The sequence below is a fragment of the Nomascus leucogenys genome, chromosome 12 (genome assembly GCF_006542625.1).
Source record: "Nomascus leucogenys isolate Asia chromosome 12, Asia_NLE_v1, whole genome shotgun sequence".
NCBI lineage: Eukaryota > Metazoa > Chordata > Mammalia > Primates > Hylobatidae > Nomascus > Nomascus leucogenys.
The window spans coordinates 53474155-53486083 of NC_044392.1; positions in this window are offsets into that span (position 1 = coordinate 53474155).

The following is an 11929-nucleotide window of genomic DNA, read 5'->3' on the forward strand; positions in this document are numbered from 1 at the left end:
ACAGCAGTTTTTCCATCAGATTATTTTGTAAATATTTTCTGCCAGTCTGTGACTTGCTTTTTGCATTCCCTTAACAGTGTCTTTCACAGAGCAGAAGTTTTTCATTTTAATGAGGCTCAACTTAATTTTTTTTCATTAGTAGATTGTGCTTTTGGTTTTGTACCTAAGAAGCCATCATCGAACCCAGGATCCCTGAGATTTTCTTCTGTGTTATCTCCTAGGATTCTTATGGTTTTGCACCTTACATTTACATGTAAGATTTATTTTATAAAGGGTATAACATGCATACCTGGATTTATTTATTTTTTTGCATGTGGTTATCCAGCTGTTCTAGCACCACTAGTTGGAAAGGCTATCTTTGCTGTTTTAAATTGTCTCTAAACCTCCACGGAAGATCAGTGGACTGTATGTAGGCCTGCTTCTGGGCTCTATATTCTTTTCCATGTATCTATTTGTGTGTGTTTTCTCTTTTCACCAACTTCACACTACTCGGGTTACTGTAGCTTAATGTAAGTCCTGAAGTTGGTAGTGCCAAACATCAGGGAGTTTCTCTGAACTTCATCATGAGAACCTGGTTGAGACCATTGTAGTAAAACTTGGAAATGTGTGAGATTCCCCCTTAGTCTGGTCTTCAAGGAGTTTTTAATGCTCTAGCCAGGCCACCCTCAGCTTCTAGTAATCTGTCAATACCATTTAAGTGCTCCTCCCACTTGTGTCTCCAGTAGCTTCTCTTCCCTGTGAGCTGTGACTCCTTGTGTGTTAGCCTGTGTTTCTCATTTTTAGGGTGGCAGTTTTCCCTGTGACCTCAATTCTCTGGTCCACCCTAAAAGGGTTGACTTTCAGTTCGTTCAGCTTTTTTCTAGCTGTGAGGACAAGTGATCCATGTTGAAATAGAAACCCAAAAGTTCATTTAAAGAATTACTTGCTATAAAAGTCACCCATTGTCAATGCACAACTCAGTGATTTAAGTTGATTTATCAAATTGTGCAGCCATCAGCAGAGTTCTACTTCAGCACATTTTGTCACTTCCCCAAATTCCCTTGAACCTCTTTGTAGTCATTTCCTAAGCCCTGGTCCCCGTGACTGGGTCTGAATAGAATAAATATTTGGAAAGCAGACTTCATTATATTTACATTTTCCTGTGTTTGGGACTTTATGTAGTGGACTATTGTGTTTGTTTTGTGACAAGTAGAGAAGAGATTGCATTCTAGGGATGGTTTTTGGGGGAACATAATAGTAGTCCTGTTTATGGCTCTCCTTGAATTGGTTCATCTGTGCTGGTGACTGGTATTTGTTACCAAACCTTGTCTGGTGAGCACAAGAAAAGGAATTTTTAAAAATCTGCTATTAAAATCGAGATGATACATTTTCACATAATAATATGTGGAGTTAAGTAGTGAACCATCTTTATTTTATTTTATCTTATTTTTTTGAGATGGAGTTATGGCTCTGTTCCTTGGGCTCAAATGCAATGGCACGATCTCAGCTCACTGCAACCTCCACCTCCTGGGTTCAAGTGATTCTCCTGCCTCAGCCTCCTGAATAGCTGGGATTACAGGTACCTGCCACCACGCCTGGCTAATTTTTGTATTTTTAGTAGAGACAGGGTTTCTCTGTGTTGGCCACGTTGGTCTCTTAACTCTTGACCTCAAGTGATCCACCTGCCTTGGCCTCCCAAAGTGCTAGGATTACAGACATGAGCCACTGCCTGACCTGAACCATTTTTATTCTTTCAGAAATGTGATTGATAACAGTAAAGCCACACTCCTCACGTGCCTGAAATACCTCTCATTGTCTTCTTCAGGTGGCAAGGGCTCTGGAACAGCCACATAAAGATGAGGGCAATATTTTTACTATAGTTCTTTCATTGATTGATTGATTGATTTTTTTCTCTTAGAGGGGTTAGCATCTGTGTATCTGAAATTGAAATTCAAGAGGAGAGACAGGCACCTGTACTAGTTTTCTCTTGCTGCCTATTATCACTTTACCACAAACCGGTGGTTTGAAACCACAGGAGCTGGAATGAAGTGGCTGGTTCTCTGATCAGAGTCATGTGAGGCTAAAATCCAGGAATGGGCTGGCTGTGTTTTTTTCCTAGAGCTCAAGCTATTTTTCCAAATTCACTACAGGTATTTAAAGAGTTTCTATTCTTGTTTGTGGGGGACTGAGGGCCCTTTTTCTGTGCTGGCTGTCAGCGGGGAGACACTGACTTCAGAGGCCACCTGCTTTCCTCCTTACCTGTCTGTTCCATCTTTCAACCAATAACAACTCATGAAGTCCTTCTCAAGCTCCCACCTTCTCTGACTTCATCTTCTCCAACCAGCCACACAAAGCTCTGTCATGTATGGAGTGATGTGATTAGATCCAGTTCATGCGGTAACCTCACCATCTTAAAGTCATATAACTGGCATATAACAACATAATCACAGGAATGGTGTCTCATCACCTTAACAGGCTTTAGAGACAAGGGTGTGGCATGTTTGGGGACCATTTCAGAAATTACATCTACCACAGTAGGACACTCACATTCCCCCATCTACAAAATGCATTCACCCTCTCCCCTAAGGTTTCCAAATTTCATGTCATTAAAGCATTAGTTCAACATGAAAAATGTCATGTAGACCACATCAGATCAAAAATTTAAAAACCCATCTAAAACATCCACACCAGGTGTGAATGAGGCTTCTGAGAGTGTCCATTAAGTACAGATCCTTGATGTAATTCCCTTACCTCCGTCGACCTGTGAAACTGAACAAACAGCTTATCTGCCCCTGATGTGAAATGATGGGACAGACATAGAATAACAACTACAGTGATTCTAGTTCAAAATGAGGGAATATGGAAGGGATAAAGAAGTCACTGACCCAAAATAGTTTGGAAATGGAGCTGGGCAAAATCCAGCAGGAGTTTCTTAGTTAGGATCCATAGCCTGGGACTGACCCTGTGTCCTGTGGGTCTTTGCCTCTGGGCTCTCTGCTCTGCATTTCTTGAAACCATTATTATTTATCATTTTTCTCACACTCTTGTGTATGGCTCCTATTGCACTCAAAATGTTTTTGAGATTCATCCATGTTGTTTTGTGTATCAACAGTTTGTTCCTTTAGCCATTCCATGGAATGAATGTATCAAAGTTTATTGATCCATTCTTGTATTGACAGATACTTGAATATTTCCAGTTTTTCCTATTATGAATAAAACTGCTATGAACGTTCTTATATAAATCATTTTCCGGACATATGTTTTAATTTCTCTTGGATAAATGCTTAGGAATTACTGAGTCATAGAATAGATAGTTGTTTAGTTCCGTAAGAATATGCCAGACATTTTTTCCCAAAGTGTTTATACTATTTTACATTCCAACCATTAATGTATGAAGGTGAGGAAGCTTTTGCTACTTCCAAAGAGGCCTCTCTGTATACATGTAATTTTTTCTAACTGGAGATAGGCTGATGACTTCAGGGACATGAGCATGGGATACAGGACACCTGTCATCACCACCACCATGAAGTTGGGATTCGGGAAGGAGGTTAATCATATAAAGAACCCTGTGACCAGTATGAGCTTCTGTCAGGCCACACGGCACTCAAGTGAACAGGGCATAGGGGGCCCTGGGGTCATGGTGAGAAAGTGTCTAATTGGTAAAACCTTTTCCTTTGGGGAGGTAAATAAATTATTTGTTCCTTCTTGGTAGCCCTTGAGGATAAATATGGTCAAACAAAATAATATCGTACCTGGAGAAACTCAGATCTTGCTAAGATTTACTGCTTGGGAATCCAATGTTAATGCCAAGAAGCAGCCACCAGTTGGGATCAAATGTGAGCCTATGGATCAAGGTATGTACTCAAACACAGGGAGCTTTTTGAAAGATGCTACCAGTAGTTTTTCCAGAGCAGAGATGGGTCCTTTATTTTTCTCTCTAATCTAGCCCATATGCTTAGCTGAGAAGGTTTCTTCATATCACTTTGAATGATGATTTCCCTTGTTCAACAATTTTCTAAACATTCTTTAGATAAGAATTTTATGGGCATTCTTTATTGCATTAGGCTTAAATTTAATGCATCTTAAGGTTTTATTGCAAAGTGTTGCCTTGTTTCCTTTTTAAGATGATACAATTTATAACATGCAAGTTTGCTGTCTGTCCCCTCCCTTTATGTGCATAGAAAATGAGCAAACATGTGGCCATGAAATGGATGGTAATAGAATTGGTTCAGTGGTTGTGAGTGCAGCAACCCAAGAGAGTCTTGTCTGAAATACCACCAGGAATGCCTGGACACAGTAGACGAAGGTTGTTTAACTGGACGCCTTAGGATACATGCTTCCAAAAACAAAGTAGCCGAAAAGAAACCAGAATCACAGAATATCAGAGCCAGAGGAACATTTGGAGGTAAGTCAGTACCTCCTCCTTTTCAACCTACAGGGGAGATAGTGGAACAGAAGCAGGGATGGGCCTGCCTGCTGTGCCCACAATTCACTGGAGATTGTTGTAGTGAAGAATTTCATTTATGATGAAGGAGAAATAAAACCCCATCAGCTTAAATTCAGGCAGGTTTATTGAAAAGGTGAAGAAGCATCTTGCAGAAGCAAAGCATGGCTGAGGCTTGTGCGCTCTGTCTGGGAAAATGAGCAGCCGACAGTGGCTGATGCTGCCCCTGCCTCTGGGGCCGTGTGGTCTGTTGTTCCCTGTGAGCATCTCTTGTATTCTCTTGCATCTTCCCTCAGCCTGACAGTCTCTGTATACTCTTCAACACATAATTGAGCGAGGCTGTGCCAGCCCCAATGCCACATAGCACTTTATGTCAAATTAGAAAGGCGTGAAATAAACTGGCCCGTTATAATACAGCTGTTGGAACAACAGTTGAAAATAACAATATCTTGACTCCTGGTTGAGTGCTTTATGCTGAGCTTTCTTTTCTGAATACGAGCACAGACATTGGGATATTAGTGTCACCTAGCGTTATTAGCTAGTATTCTCCTTTTATTTCCCCATAACATCCCTTCCTCCTTCCCACAGATCCACTCTCCACTCATTTCCATCCTGTCTTATGCCACTCAGGGCTTGTCCCTTCTAAAATGCATCCCTGGCTCCCCTGCATGCACACTTCTAGTTAGGTTTAGCAATGGGGGCACCTGATGGAGCCTGGAAGTGAGAGGAAGGTGAGGTCCGTATTTCTTCCCTCTCCTTCCCTGCTCTGGCACTGAGTATCTAGCAATAGCTGCATCTGTCTATTACTTCAGTGGCCACTCTTCCACAGCCCCAATTCTCAGTGAGTCCCATAGCATTATTTACCTTTGTTCCTTTAGCCCCCATCAAGGAAGATCCAGAGACATTCTCCTCACCAAGGCGTTAAGAAATGCACAGGTGAGGGGAACAGTGGCACACGTGTAAAGGTCCTGTGGCACCTCTTCTCTGCAGACTGGAGGTCATGGCGGGAGATGCTGCATGGATTTGCCCTCCCTGCTATCAGTGAGAACAATAGGGTTCTGGAAGAGTAGAGGACAGGCCATGGGACTCGGCAGTCTAGAAACAAGGTGGGAGGGATTTCCTTGAGAGGCAGGGACATGTGGTGGTTACTAATCATTGTGAGGTGTCTGGGAATGTAATGGATGGGAAATCTACTAAGAAATCAACTTATGTAATAATTAGAAAAGCTCTAGTTCTGAGGAAGGAGACCTGATGGAGTCACCATAGTGGGAATTTATGACCTGGCATCCAGTTCAGATACCTGGAGCTTCTTGACTGAGTGGAGATTGGATCCCTTGAGGAAGAGTGAAGCCTTCAATGCTGCCACAAGTGTATGCTGTAAATCTTCCTCCAGGCCTTCCCCAGAAGGACCTGAAACCATTTATGTGGGTGACCGAGGAAAGGGAAATAATCAGAGCTTCTGTGGCTTGTTGGATTCTGGCTCTGAAGAATGCTAACCTAAGGGCACCTGTGGTGGCCATGAAAATGCACTGCTTGCATCTCCAGCTGCAGGAGGCCTATGGAATCAACAGCCCCAGGTGCTACACTCTGAATCGAGGGCTTGATGACATTTCCCCCAGATCAGTACTAGCCCATGAGGAGGAAAGCTTCATATCAAGTCCTACCAACAGAACACCCGTGATGACTCATTAGGATGTCGAAGCTGTTTTCCTGTGGCAACTGTGACTTTCTTTCTTCAAAGTCTGTTTTGTTCATGCACATTAGCTGATTTATATAAAATAAGAGAATAAATGCCTACACTCCCATGAGTCTATCTTTTACTGATAAACTCTAGTTCTGAGGACAGAAGCTTGATGGAGTCAGTATAGTGGGAATTTATAATGTTGCATCCAGTTCAGAGACTTGGAGCTTCTTGACTGAGGGGAGATTGGGTCCCTTTGGGGAAGAAAGAAGCCTGCAATGTTGTCACAAGTGTATCCTGTAAATCTTCCTCTGGCCTTCCCAAAGGGACCTGATATATGAATTACGATACGGTGACCCCAAATACAGGATGTTCTCGTCTACTCTCAAGAATGCAATATCTTATTCCTCTGGATTCACATAGTACCAATATTAGTGTATAGCTATGCACCTTAATAGAACATAGCTAATTAGATGAAGAATGGTAGACCCAATTCAACCATACAGGCATCGACCATATCAGCTTACAGGCATCCCTCTCCCACCATTTCATTCTTGTCCCCACTCCAAAGTCTTCTCCATTTTACTTGTATTAATTTTCTATTGCTGCATACTAAATTACTGCAAGCTTTAGAGTCTTAAAATAACAATGATTTACTTTCTTGCAGTGTCCACAGATCAGAAGTTCAGGCCTGGATTAGCTGGGTCTTCTCCTCCGGGCCTCAAAGGCTGAAATTAGGCTAGGTTTCTTTCTGGAGGTTCTGGGGAAGAACTTCCTCTCAAGTTTCCTCAGGTTGTCAGCCGAGTTCAGTTCCTTGTGACTGTAGGACTGAGATCTCTGTTTTCTTGCTGGCTGTCAGCCAGGGGCCTCTCACTGCTCCTAGAGGCCTCCCATGTTCCTAGTGCATGCTTCCTTCAGCCAGCAGTGAAAATCGCCCTGCATGGAAACCCTCCTGCATTTCACATCTCTCCAGGAAGACCTCAGTCCCTCCAAGGAACTCACCTTCATTAGGTCAAGCTCATAAGATAATCTGTATCTTAGATTTGACTGATTTGGGATCTCAGTTACATCTGCTGACTTGTTTTTGCCATGAATTGTAACACAATCACAGGAGTGATATCACTGACTTTGTCTACACTCAGGAAGAAGTGATTATATAAGAGCAAAGATCACTGGGGGTCATCTTAGGATTCTGTCTACCATAATATTCTAAAGCCACAGTAATTAAAAGAGTATAACAGATTTCTGCTTGTGTCTGTTAGAATAAATCATATCAGACTAATCCTGCTTCCATAAACAACCATAAAATTGTTTTCAGACAGTGGACAACCGACAGTACAACAGGAGACTTAAGGGGGAAACCCCATGATTTCCTAGTTCTTTGGGGAGAATTTCTCAGCAGCTGCACAGTGGGCTAGAGTCCTCTCAGAGCAGGGCAGCCCCACTGAGCTGAGAAGGCAGAGATCAGAGTTCAAGGCCACTGAAGAAATTGCAATCTGCAGGGCAGGGCACCAATAGGAGACAGCTGTTCAGAGGGGCAGCTCTTGAAGTCCATGTGGGGTTCTATGTGCATACTTATCAAGGACTGGAGTATACCTGCACAAGGAAAAGACTAACAGGTTTAACATAGGAGTGGCTGCTATAAAATCGAGTTTGGATCAGAGGTACTTGTGGTGGAGGAGGGTTGGGGAATGGATGATGGAGCTCCTGCCATCCAGGGTGGGATGAACTCATGCACACCTCATTAGCACCCAGGTATCCAACTGAGACACTAGAAAGGTTGTGCTTTAGGAATAATTGTCATGCTTTACAATAAGGCCTATTCTAGACCAGCCCTAGTAAAGCCTAAAACCAAACCCTGTCAAAATCCAAAAAGCAGTGGATTGGTGATTGAGTCCTGCCAAATTAGAGGGTCTTGGGAAATGCTGTGGGCTTTCTGTGAATCCACTGTAATAAAACATAAACCAAGTCCACATAAGTCCAATGTGATGAGACAGTAATTTTACTGCCCACCAGAACAAAATTAATTCACACAATCAATGATAGAAGTTAGCCAAGTCAGCATTTAAGCAAAATACGTCTAAGAACAGCTAAGAACTCTTCTCAAACTCACATAGAACATTCACCAAGATAGACCACATATGCTGAGCCATACTTAGTATTTTCTGTCCTTTCTCTTTGACTCGTGTATACTGTGCTCAAACTCTTAAAATTACACTTTAATTATATACTTTAATGATTATACACTTTATTGCATCTCAATTGCATGTAAGTTATATTTCAGTATATTTGTTAAAAGTTTATAATTAAAAAAACTGTCCTAGCTTGACTCAAGAAATCTTTTTTATATTTAAAAAATATAATTTTATATATTATCAGGGCAAAAGAGAAAAACTGTATGATTACCTTGTCATACACAGTAAAAGCATTTGGCAAAATTGAAACTTTTTTCATGATTTATAAAAACAAATCCCAGAAAACTCTCAGCATGATAGGAACAGAAGGCAACACTTCCAACCCCATTAAGGGCAGATTTGAAAAACCCACAGGTAACATTATATTAAATAGCATAAGATTGAATGCTTTTCTATTAAATCAGAGAAAAATGTAGAATATCTGTTGTTACTCTTTCAATTCAGCATTATACTAGAGATCTAAATCAATGCAATAAAGTAGGAAAAATAAATAAATAAAAGGATTGAAAAGAAAGAATTGAAGCTGTCTTTATTCACAGATAATGTCTGTGTATGTTAACAATCCTAGAAATCTACAAAAATCTACCAAAACTAATCAGTGAGTTTGGTAGTGTTGCAGAATATAAGCTCAATATAAGTAGTCTTTTGTATTTTTGTATATTAGCAATGAACATTTGGAAAATGAAATAAAAATACAATTTCATTTAAAGTAACATCTAAATACATGTCGTGCTTATAAATAAATTCAACAGGCTGGGCGTGGTGGCTCGCACCTATAATCTCAGCACTTTGGGAGGCCGAGGTGGGCAGATCATGAGGTCAGGAGATTGAGACCATCATGCCTAACACAGTGAAACCCCGTCTCTACTAAAAATACAAAAAATTAGCTGGGCATGTTGGCATGTGCCTGTAGTCCCAGCTACTTGGGAGGCTGAGGCAGGAGGATCACTTGAACCTGGGAGGCAGAGGTTACAGTGAGCCAAGATCGCATCACTGCACTCCAGCTTGGGTGACAGAGTGAGATTCTTGTCTCAAAAAAAAAAGTCAACAAAATTTATGTAAGGCCAGTACAGTACACCAAAAACTACAAAAATTTGCTTTGAGAAATTATGAAAGAACTAAATTAGTGGTGAGATAAACCTTGTCATGGATCAGAAGAGTTGTTATGTTTAAAAAGTCAGTTCTTCATAAATTGATCTCCAGATCCAATGCAATTCTAGTAAAAATTCCAAGCAGCATTTTGGTAGAAATTTACAAGCTGATTCTACCGTTTATATGGTAATGTCAATGATCAAGAACAATAAAAGAGCAATATTATAAAAGAATAATGGTGAATGAATTCACTACCTATTTACAGAATTACTCTACAGCTACGAAAATCAAGATCATGTGTTTTGTTGAAAAAAAAAATACAATATATATCAGTGGAAGAGAAGAGAGAATCCAGAAATAGATACTCACATATATGTCTAATTAATGATTCCTAGGACATATATATATGTATACACACCCACCCACCCTCACACACTCACACATGTATGTGTGTATATATATACACCTTTTTGAAGACTATCTATCGTTATCCAAATAGGGAACATTAAGAGAACATAAAAAGAAGCCACAATATAGGAGATATCATATTTATCTCCAACAAAGGATTTTTTTAGAGTGTGTATATATATAATATATACTATATATATACTGTACATATATACTATATATATACTATACATATATACTATGTATAATACATATATACTATATATATTATACATATATACTATATATATATGTTGCAGTCTGATAAGATAAACAGCACAGTGAAACAATTTCTCAAAAGACTTGAATAGATACTTCAGAAAAGAAGATACATGAATGGTCAATTAGCATAGGAAAAGATGCTCCACTGTTTAGTCATCAGGGAGATCAGTGCAACAATGAGATACCAGTACATATCCATGAGAATGGCTAAAATTAAAAAGGCTAAAAACAGCACATGTTGGTGAGGATATAAAGCACTTGGAAGTCTTATACTTGTAGGAATGAAAAATGGTACAACTCTGAAAATCTAACAGTTTCTTAAAGGTTAAACATATACCAATCAGATGGACAGTCATTCCATTCCTGGGAATTTACACACTCTCTGCACAATGATCTGTATGTGTGTTTCCAGACCAAACTGAGGGGCGGGCTGCTATCAGCAGCATCTCGTTACTGTCCCAGTAACGAGATGCTGATGAACTGGGGAGGAAGAGAGTTTTTACTTCTGCAACTGGTTACAGGGAAAAGGCCTGGAAATTATCACCAGAGCAACTCAAAATTACAAAGTTTTCCTGAGCTTATGTACCTTCTAAGCTATATGTGTATGTGGAAGTGTGCATTCATTTAACACATAAGTGATTAACTTCTTTTAATCTATAACTAAGGTCTGAGTCCTGAAGACCTTCTGGAGCCTCAGTAAATTCACTTAATCTAAATGGGTCTAGGTGGGCTGGGGACCCTTATCTTGTCTCTGGCTACATCACAGAGATTTGGGGAGTTCCTTCAGACCTCCAATAAACTTGTTTCTGGAGGCCTACGGAGTTTCTTCAGACCCCCAATAAAACTTATTTAATACTAAATGACTCCTGTTAAGAATGCCTTCATTATTTCGTCATGCTTTAAGGCCCAGGAAAAGTCTAGGCAAAACTCTTGGTGGGCTTTTTTTACATTCCAGCCTTTATATAAGGGCACTGGCTTTTTTTTTTTCTTTCCTCTTAATATTTGACTGAACCACTCAGTCAGTACTGAAACAGCCGTTAGGGAGGCCTGGGTTAGTGAGACCTGGCCTGCCACGTATGGATGCTCATGATAGTTTCTTCATAATAGCCCAAACGCGGAATGATAGAAACGTCCAATAACAAGTGAAAGTACAAACGAACATGGTATAGCCACACAAAGGAATACTACTCAGCAATTATAAGGCATTAACTGTTGATGCAAATACTCATATGGATGGATTTTAAAATTACATTGATGCGTGAAAGAAGGCAGACACAAAAGAACACAGGCATCATTTCATTTATAGAAAATGGTTAAAAATGCAAATGGACCTGAAGTGACAGTGGCTCCTTGGGGCCAAGGGTTGAAAGACTGATGAACTGCAAAGGGGTACAAGAAACTTTGGGGCATAGGGAAATTCCTCTATCTTGGTTGTGGCAGTAGTTCAATTAGTGTATACATTTGTAAACATGCATTGAATTACACATTTTAAAGTGGTGCAGTCTGTTGTACCTAAATTATACCTTTATAAAGTTGATTTCATCATCTTAATTTCTCCATACTAGCAGCAGCTAGAAAATGAAATTCAGTAAAACATAAAAAAGATTAATAGCCAGAATCATTACATGCTTAAGAATACATGCAATGAAGCAGGTACAAGGCCCCTAAAAGCAATTGGTGAGAAAAATTAAGACCAAACAAATATATATCGTGTTCATTGATTGGAAGACTCAATTTTGTTAGCATATTACATCAACACAATTCTGATTAATATTTCTAGTAGGAGATTTTAGAGAAATTTAAAAGCTAATTTCAAAATATATTTGAAAATCCAAGAACCTAGAATAAGCAAGTCGGTCTTGAAGAAGC